The sequence below is a fragment of the Sarcophilus harrisii genome, chromosome 1 (assembly GCF_902635505.1).
Source record: "Sarcophilus harrisii chromosome 1, mSarHar1.11, whole genome shotgun sequence".
NCBI classification, from domain to species: Eukaryota; Metazoa; Chordata; class Mammalia; order Dasyuromorphia; family Dasyuridae; genus Sarcophilus; species Sarcophilus harrisii.
Window position 1 is genome coordinate 608629771 of NC_045426.1, and position 7716 is coordinate 608637486.

Genomic DNA, 7716 nt, shown 5'->3' on the forward strand with positions numbered 1-7716 from the left:
TTAACAAACTCTTCCTGGTTATACCCAATGATTCTGAACCCCAGGTTGTCTGCATTCAAATTCTCTTTCCTACCTTCCCCTTCATGATCTCTTATTCCTATTATTCCACTCAACCAAATGTCATAAATTCCTACTTGAAAACTACTTATCCCTATAACTTTCACTCTGCTCTCTGAAATATTTGGTCCATAGATAACAGAATTACTTTCATCTTAATTTTTTTATTTACATTTTTTTCTGGCTCTCCTTGTTACTTGATACTTTTTTAGGGGTCTAGACTGCCTGAATGCCCTTTCTACCACTGGTTGCATTGTTACACCTCATTCCCTGATTATTTGGTAAAGGTGAAGCAGCCAGAACACTTCTTGCTTCCCATTGCCATTTACTAGTTGTCCTTTTAATCATCACGACTCAGTAACCTCTCCTCCTTTGAGTTTTATCTCCTACCTGATAAAAATTCTGGTTGACTTCCAGAGCATTACCCTTCTTTCCTCAATGAGTTTAGCACTTAGTTCATAGTCTATTTTGTTTCCTCACCAACTCCAGACAGTTTCCAGGAATGTATAATCAATTTGTTAATTAGACTAACCTGTAATCAATACTTTGATACTTTCTCACAGTAACCAGATACCAAAGGAAACTCAGAAATGCCTTAAATCTCTTCTGAAAGGGAACTCTCTCTGAAAGTGAAACTCAGCTTTGATTGGTGGACCTTCAATGAGAAGGTTGACAAAAAGTCTTGAGGTCCTTCATGAGATTCAACAGCCTCAAAGCACCTGGGTAAGAGAAGCCATTTCCATTTTGACCTTTCAAGCTAGTTTTTTTTTTTTTTTTTTCCTTATTAGGCTACCTTGTCCTGAACTCTAATAGAGATCAAGCACAAGTCTTTCCTCCCTATTCCCTGCAAAAGCTCAGCCATACTGTATTTTATTTATATTCAAAACAGAAATTAGATTTTCTCTTTGAATGGGATCCCATCCAACCAAGTTAAGGAGTTTGTGCCTTGGAGGGCAGGAGTAATCTCATCACCCAGTGATGTCCTTTGGAGACTGACTGACCTTTACAGGAGTTGGGCCTTAATGGAAATGGGAGGGAAAGGGTGGATCACAAATTAATAATTACTTATTAATATAAAAGTATAATGCTAATTTCTTTAAGATACTTCATTAAAAAGTATCTTTTTAATGAAGCATTAAAGTATTAAAATAGCATTAACTTTCTCACATTTCCTCAACTTCATTTCACATGAACCTCTCCATCCTACCTCAGTCACACAAAAAGATGGCCAAATTCAATTTTGCTATCACCTATAAATGCTTTCTTTGTTTATGAATTCTGAAATTCCTTTCTCTGATCATAATCTATTGTCATTCTACTTCTTCCTTTCCCTTGCAACCTGAAATTCTGTTGTTTGCCCATACCAGATTTTCCAATCCTTCAAGTTCTCAGTTCTTTTCCAGGTAATCATGCTGTATCCCCATCTTTCATCATCTTAATCTAAAGACGAAGCAGTTCATTTCTGTATGTTTGAGTCCCTTACCCCTTTTTCACATTACCAATCTTGCCTTGCCAAACTTTTGCCCTTGATAACTTCTCTGCTTTCATTTTTATACATGTGTTGCTTAGCTACGATAAGAAAATCACAAAATCATACTGACTAGGTAGGTCAGCATGATTTCTTGAAATACAGCATTGGAAAACCAAGCTTTGGATAAAACCCATTAGGATTCAAATGGAGACACTTGTTCATGCCTTCAATCCAAATCATTCTGGCTCTCACAGCCTAGTCAATAAAAAAAGTCCAGACCCAAGCCTCACACTCAGAGTGAGTACAAATAGCAATTGTTCCACTTTTGGCTTCAATCTGTGAACTTCTCCTCCCAGATTGATTGATTGATTGATTGTTGTTTTTGAATATGTAAAAGATGCCATTTCTGCCTTAATTCTTACTTAGCTTTAATAACTGAATGGATGTTGCCTGAAACAAACTGACATCTGATTAAAAATACCAAGGTTTCCCACAGCATCTGGGCCATCTCCAGTTGTTCCTATCTATATCTTCCCACTGGAACTAGATGACTTAAGAAAATAGAGTATTGCTGGTGACTTTGCTCAGCTCTCCCTCAATTACCTCCAATTCATTTGCAAATCAAGACATCACATTCCTTATGTCATTGGTCCTCTTGAAGAATAAAGAACAAACAGTAAATATTTCACTTGGTGATCTCATCAGATTCTATGGATTCAATTATTATCTCTCTGCTGATAATTCTCAAATCTGCTGACACAGCTTTAACATCTTTGCTTTTCTTCAGTGTTCTATTTCCAGCTGAATATAGAACATTTTAAAATGGATGAACTCTATATATCTTAAACTCAACATGTGCCAAACTGAACTCAATATTTCTCCTCATCTCCCCCCACAAAAAAACAAACAAACAAAAAAACCTAAACAAACCACCTTCCTGCTTCCCAATTTTTCTATTACTGTCAAAGAAACACTATCTTCCCAGTCCCTAGATTCATAATCTAGGTGTATTTTTGTCCTCTCTTCCACCTCCCCTATCTCTAATCTGTTGCCACAAGCTACTTTATTCATCTCCTTTACAGGTTTTGCTATGCCTTCTACTTTACTCTGACAGGATCACTACAGATATAGGCCATTATCATCTCACACTTGAACTACTTGAAAAGGTTGCTTGTTGGTTAGCCTATTCCAAATGTCAACTCTCTGCAGTCCACCCTCCACTCAACTGTCAAAGTGATCTTCCTGAAGTGCAAGTTTGACAATGTCATCCCCATTCAGTAATTCTAGCAATTCCCTATCATCCTCAGAATCAAAGGTTAAAACTTTTGTCTTTGCAAATTCCCTCCTATCTCTTTAGTCTTCTGATTACTTGACCCCTTCTATTAAATCCTTAATCTAATAACAATGGCCACCTTTGTTCAAGCAAGACACTCTACATGAACTTTTTGCATACCCAGCCTTACACAAGGTGCTTAACTCATAGGAAATATTTAATAAATGTTGACTAACAGAGGCAACATGCAAACCAATCAGAATGTTCTTACAATAATACAGGAATGAGGTGATGAGTGTTTGTACCAGGACAGTGTCCCTGTCAGAGAAGAGGTGTATACACAAGTGATATTTAAATGTTGCATAGTTGTTTGGTTTAGTATATTTGTCTAAAATAATAATAATAATTTTAATTCTTAAAGCACTATAATATTTTAACGGCTTTAATGAAGATCATATCATATCATATTTGGACTATAGATATTTTAGAGCAGGGAACTGGAGTTTATAGAATAAATCTAAGGGGAACAAAAATAAACAAATAAATATGTACAGAAAAGTTGTACATAGGATAATTAGGAAACAAAAAGGGAAGATACTAGAATTAAATCTTTCCTCTCTCTAGTTCACCTTCCATTTGTATTTATCATCTTGATCATGTCATTCTACTATTTTAGACTGGAATCTTATCCAGAATCAAGTATAAATCCTCTGAATTTTAAAAAATTATTTAAAATTTATGATTTAAAACAAGCATTTTCTAAAAATAGTATAGTAAAAAAGATGATTGCACATAAAACTGAAAATCTATTAAATATAATTTATTATTCCTTTTAAAAAATAATTTTCATGTAAATTTCTTTTTTTTCTTTTTCTCTTCCCTCTTCCCTCCCCCACTCTAGAGATGGCTACCATTAGACATACAAAAATATTGTATGCATTTGTGCATGTATACACATACACACATATATGTAAAATCATTCTATTTTTTTAGTCTTTCTCTAGAAGTCATTAATGTCTTTCTTTATATGCCCTTTGTAATTAATTTATGTATTTATAATGATCAAAATGATTTATTCACTCAAAGTTGTTCTTAGAACAATATTGCTATTACTATAGGTGTTCTCTTAGTTCCACTCATTTTGTTCTTTATTATGTAATGCCAATGATATTGACTTTTAAAAAAACTTTGTAACATTTTTTCCCCTTTCTTATCATTTTATGCCTGATTTTTCACATACTCTGTGATCCATTGACACTTGAATCTTTGTTTTTTATTATTTAGCACAATGCTTGGCACAAAGTAGGTATTTAGTAAAAACTTACCCTTTCTCCCCTCTATTTCTTTATCTGTAAAATGAAGATATTTTCTGAAAAAAATCTAATTTACCTAAAAGGCAGCTTGGTATACTTTATAAATGATTTGATTTTGAGTCAAGAAACTAGAGTCTAAATTCTACTTTAAGCTATTAGATTGAGCATAAACAGTCCTAAACCTTCAAAACTCCTTTCCTTATCCTATAAAATTGTGATAATATTACTTATATTCTTTTCATTGTATGATCTTTAAAGAAATACTTCACAAGCCTTAAAGTATTATCCAAATGACATTATTGTCATGTCTAAAGCTCCTTCTCAATAGAGGATGCCATGCATGAATAAGCACCAAAATCATATCTGCCCTCAAGTTCAGTCACCTCTTATTGACACTGTAGTCAAATAATAATTAAAAAGTAAACCTTGAAGGCATGTGCTAAAGACATCCCCCACTTTGTGTTTTCATTGGCTTGTTCAGAGCAGAAAGGCTGTCAACAACTCACACAAATGCTATCCCCTTTAAGCCCCCTACAATCTCACACATGCTGGTGATAGCATCTCTCCTCTGTTCTCCAGTCTCTCACACTAGGAGACGTTTATTTTTAAAAGGCAATGAGTGTATGTGCCAGAGAGCTTTTTCTTGTCTCACAACTTCAGCCAACAGACACACATTAGCAATCCATCCCTTTGACCGAGGTGAGATTGAATGATATTATTCATCAGAAACTTGAGCAAGACATGGACATGGGCCTTTCTTTGTATGGATATTTCTTTCAAGAAAGCCAAGAAGAGGAGGATGCAGTGTGCTTGAAGGCAAATTTTCTTCTCAGGAGTTATGCAAACTGGCTCTGAAACTACTCCAGCTGAGTTGAGGTTGAAATAGAAGCTACTGTGTGAACTCAGATTTTAGGCATTGAAAATATTCCTCTCTTCAGTGAGATCTTGAAGGTAGTGTTAAGGGGTGTGTGTGTGTGTGTGTGTGTGTGTGTGTGTGTGTGTATGTGTGTGTGTGGTGTGTGTGTTATATCTGTGTCTGTGTCTGTATGTTTCTGTGTGAGAGTAAGATAGAGACAGAGAAAGAAAAAAGAATGAGAGAATACGAGAGAAAATGAGAGGGACAAGAGATAGAGGATGATAGAAATTATAAAAGGGAGGAGAGAGACAGAGACAGAGACAGAGACAGACGGAAACAGAAAGACAGAGAAATAGAGATACAGATAGAAACAGAGAGAGAGAAAGAGGGAGAGGGAGAGGGCAATGGAGAGGGAGAAGAAAAGAAAGGAGAGAAAAAAGGGTGAAAGAGCAGAGGGAGAACAAAGAGATGGAATCTAGCTGATTACAATGAGATGTGAAATAGCCTGGATAGAAATTTAAAATTTGTCAAGCAAAATAAAATATCAAAGAGAATCATTCAGTTAGAGTTAACACTATTTTTAAGTGATCTCCAGAACTTCAGAAGTAACCTTTGATTTTCTAGTAATTTTTGCTTCTTTTCAAAGGATCCTAAAATGTTTTTACAAGGAGGGAATTCTTTAATTTATTTCTGTCCTTTTATTTATAGAGAAGGAAAAGGAGGAACAAAGAAATACTCAATATTACATAGCTAGTAATTCAAGGAGACAGGACATGTCAAGCTCCTGACACTCTTTCCTATGTTGTTGTTGGGGGTGGTTTTGTTTTGTTTTTACTTGTATTGCTTCTCTTGTGCCCTATTCTTCAATGTAACTGACAGTTTATCCACAGCAAGATCTCAAGAGGCACCTTAGCTGACTGTGAATAATCAATACTAATCATTAAACAAAAGAGATTTTCAATGTCTGGAATGAGTTAATTTAATTTGTCAAGCATATGTAATTTTGAATTCCTAAATTTCCTTAAGTTCAGCATAGCTCTTATACACAATAAGCTATATATATATATATATGTTGAATTTGTATTTGTTGTAAAGCATAAATGCATATATGAAACTGGAACTTAGAAAAATAATAAATGACCATACTGATCTTCATGTAATCTGACTCCATAACTAATAAATAACATATCCTGAGCCCTCTTCTCCTCTCTATTTCATTTCTTTTACTGATCACATCAGTTCCCATGGATTCAATTATTATCTCTAAAGCAAATCTATTTATCTAGCTCTAACTTTTCTGCTGACATTCAGTCTCATCTTTCTGTCTATTAGACATTTCAAACTTGATGTTCTGTCAACATCTTAAATTCAATATTGTCCAAAACTGAACTCATCTTTTTCCCCTCTCTAAATGTACCGTCCAAGATACCAGTATCCTCCCATTTACCTAGGCTTGCAATCTAGATGTTATTCTCAACTTTGCCCTCTCTAACCTATCCCCCCTTCCCCTGAGTTCCATCTCTTGTCAAGTAGTTGATTTTGATTTTGCAGTGTCTCTCTTATACATTCTTTCTTCTTCTAAGACTTATGTCACACTGATCTGAGCCTTATTCAGCCCATATCTAAACTCTAGGAGTAGCTTTCAAATTGACTTTCCTGCTTCAAATTTCATCCCTTTCCCACTCATCCTTCATTGCGCTATCAAAATCATCTACCCATGTCTTTTTCCTATTCAATATATTGTACAGTGGTTCCCAGTTTCTTCTAGGATCAAATATAAAATGTTCTGTTGATTAAGACCATTTAGAACCTTATACCTTTGTAGCTTTCCAGACTTCTTGTACTTCTGACATAATCTATAATACAGTGACCCTGGTCTCCTTGCTATTAGTTCCATAAGATATTTCACACTCCAATTCTCTGCCTTTTCACTGGCTGTTCTATATCCATCCAACCCTTTTCATATGCCTGAGATTTTCTAGTTCCCCATCTGTACCTCTTGAGGTTTCCCTGGCTTTCTTCTAATCTAAGCTAAAATTTCCCTTTCTGAAAGTAATGCTTTCTGGGACTCGAATTTTAGTTTCTGTTCTCTGAAAAAAATCTTAAAATAATCCTGTACATATCTCATTTGTACATAACATTTTTCATGTTATCTTCCTCATCATATTGTGAGCTCTTTGAGGGGAGGAACTATTTTTACTTTCCTTTTGTACTCAGCACTTTATACAGTACTTGGCATATTGTAGGCAATTGTTGACTTGGCTATATTAAACAAATGCACACTATTCAATAACCAAAAACGCATCTAATCTACAAACCCAAAATAATTCATAGGGCTCAGGACTCAAAGGGACCTTCAGGAACTACAAAAATTTAAGTAGGGTAGGGCTTTGGTGCTTTAACCTAATGTAGATAATTTAGAGGACTCAGATAGCCCTGGATTAGAATGTACTTTCTACCTCTTTTTCAATTCAGAAATTCTTCTGGTGTCTTAAGGAATGTATCCTCTCCAATCTTGGTTATACCCCAGGTAATCTACCCCATCCTAAAATACTGCCTTGTTTCTTACATGCAATAATTTCTCATTACAACTGGGAAGGTTTCCAATTCCATCCTCCTTTTTTTTATAGAGGAAGAATCAGAATCACTATAAAAGTAGCATGTGGCAGATTTGGGGTTTGGAATGAGTTCTTCCTATTCCCAAAGTACTGATTTTCTGCTATTCTTTGTTATCTCTAGTCCTTTA